Raw genomic sequence first — 2924 nt, 5'->3', positions numbered from 1 at the left:
AAATAAAAGCTGGTCTATATGAAGTCTTTTGTGTTTCTCTCCTATGTCCTTTTGATGTCCTAGGGAGATTCTGTGCTACCCTAAATGTTCCTTAAGCACAAATTGCAAAAGATCTACCTTGTCCAGTACTTTCATGGTACTGATAAGGAACCAGAAGTCTAGAGATCTGAGTAGATATATCTCATAACTGTTCAGTAACAGATCTATGATGCAACCAAACTTTATTAGTCTTCAATTATCCTTTCATTATTCAGCATTGCCTCTTTGATGTAGTTATTTTCCTATCGATTTTTTTTTTTCACACAGAGAAACCAGATTTTCATTTCTTTCACACAGAACCAGTTGGAAGTAAGTGATCTAGGGTTGTCTGGGAGGTTCTGTCATCCTCCGTGTGTTGCATTTAAGTTTGCATCTTCTTGACAATTGGACTGGAGAGAATAATTCAGAAGCTATTCACTTTTATTTATTTTTCCCTCATTTATTCTTTGAGCGTTTAACAATTCCATGAAATAATTCCTTTCAGCATCTTTTTTTTTTTATTGTGGTAAGAACACTTAACATGAAATCTACCTCTTAATAAATTCTTAAATGTACAAAAACAGTATTATTAACTATAAGCACTATGTTGTATAACAGATCTCTAGAACTTATTCATCTTGTAATATAGAATATTGAAACTTTATACTCATTAAACAACAACTTGCAATTTACCCTCTTCTCAATCCCTGGTAACCATCATTTTACTCTCTGTTTGTATGAATTAGACATTTTTAGATATCTCATATAAGTGGAATCATGCAGTATTTGTCCTTCTGTGACTGGCTTATTTCACTTAGCATATTGTCTTCCTGGTTCATCCATGTTTTCTCATAAGGCAGGGTAATCGTCCCTTGCATATATTTATATACATATATAATATATATTGCATATTATAGTATCATATTCTATATTATATTACATATATTATATGTATATATAACATATTTTATATATTACATATAATAATATATATAATATTTTCTTTAGCAGTTCATCCATCAACAGACACTTAGGTTTCCAGATCTTTGCTATTGTGAATAATGCTGCAATGAACACATAGTGCAGATATCTCTTTGAGACCCTGATTTCAGTTATTTTGACATATATCCAGAAGTGGATTTAACATAAATTCCATGAATAATTTTCTTTTGTATTTTGTTTCAATCAGAATCCAAATAAAATACACATATTGTGATTAGTTGCTATTTGTAGGTTCCTCTCCCTTTGTGTTTTATTTTTTAAAAGAGAATTTGAAATTTCTTTTATTTTCCTTTCAGTTTTATTAGGATATAATTGACCTATAGCACTGTATAAGTTTCATGTGTACAGCATAATGACTTGACACATATATTATGAAATGATTATTTATTTTTAATTCTTTAATGAACCTCCACACTGTTTTCCATAAATGTTACACCATTTTACATTCCTACTAACAGTGTGCAAATATTCCTATTTCTCCACATCCTTACTAACATTTACTTTTTAAAAAAAATTAATAGTCATATTAACAGGTGTGAGGTAATATATCCTTGTGGGCTTTTTTCTGGTATGCTAGTTATTTATTTATTTATTTATTTATTTATTTATTTATTTATTTATGTCTTTCTTTCTTCCTTCTTTCTTTATTGGTTAACAAAATCCAGTAAGTTTCAAATGTACAATTGGTTAACAAAATCCAGTAAGTTTCAAATGTACAATTCAGCAGTAAGGCATATATATATTGCACTGTGTGTTCACTGCCCGTAGTTAGATTTCTTTCTGTCACATATTTGACCCCTTCTATCCCATCTATCTCGTAGTTAGATTTCTTTCTGGCACATATTTGACCCCTTCTATCCCATCTACCGCCTCTCTACCTCCCCACCCTCTGATAACCACTAGTCTATTGTCCATGTCCATGAGTCTATACCCTTGTGGTTTTGATTTGCATTTCTTTTCCTAAATGAATGTTTTTTTTCTATTACATTAAAAATCTTTTTTCTATTTATTAAAAGCTCAAGTTGAAAAAAAAGCTCAAGTTGACATGTATTAAAATGGTATTTATTACTGTTTATAGAATAATAATAACAAAAAAAAATTATGAAATTCATTAGTACTAAATATATAATAGTTTTACCAAGGTAGGATGATGATAATATGGACTCTCTGCATATCTATAATTTAGCTGTATCATTGGTGACATTAAATATAAAAGTAGCAAACAATGCTTTTTAAAGGTTATGTCAATCGTATCCATGAACTAAAATGAAATATACAACTAAAGACTTTCAGAGTTAGCTAGTTCATTATGTTTCATCTTTATTTTTATTTTGGAGTTGGAGCTTTTATTGCTGAATTAATTCCTAAATTTGTTGCTTGGGTTGATATCTGGCACTCTGTGGATAAATAAGAGGCATGATGTGATGGTCTATGTGAATGCTGAAAGTATAGCTTTTTATAGATGAGTAATTTGAGGCAAAAAGCAGCAAAATGACTTACTTGCTTGAGATAAAACAATGACTCAGGTTCCTAGCAGGAATAGAACATGAGCTGTGGATTTAAGGCTGCTCAATTTTACTCCAAGAAATTATTCTTTTCTCTGTACTCTCTTTGGTAATTGTGCAATACACACTGACACTTGAGTGAGTTTATTTTTTGATTTTCTTTCTCTTCTATATGTATTTTACTGCCTAGTTATCATGTAAAGATTGCTCTTCAAGATTCTATCAACCTTCACTTCTGTCTTAGAGCTGAGAATTTCCTATTTGCTTTGACATGTGAGAAGTTTTCACTGCATTTTTGCTGCTATAATCACTTTCCTTTTCAGTCTTATAATCCTATATATAAATGAACATAAATATGGGACATAAATGCAGATAGAGTGCTTTACATTCCCTCAACCC

The sequence above is a fragment of the Pteropus medius genome, unplaced genomic scaffold (genome assembly GCF_902729225.1).
Source record: "Pteropus medius unplaced genomic scaffold, Ma_sr-lr_union100, whole genome shotgun sequence".
NCBI classification, from domain to species: Eukaryota; Metazoa; Chordata; class Mammalia; order Chiroptera; family Pteropodidae; genus Pteropus; species Pteropus medius.
The sequence above is the reverse complement of the archived record's forward strand: the minus strand, read 5'-3'. Positions refer to the sequence as shown.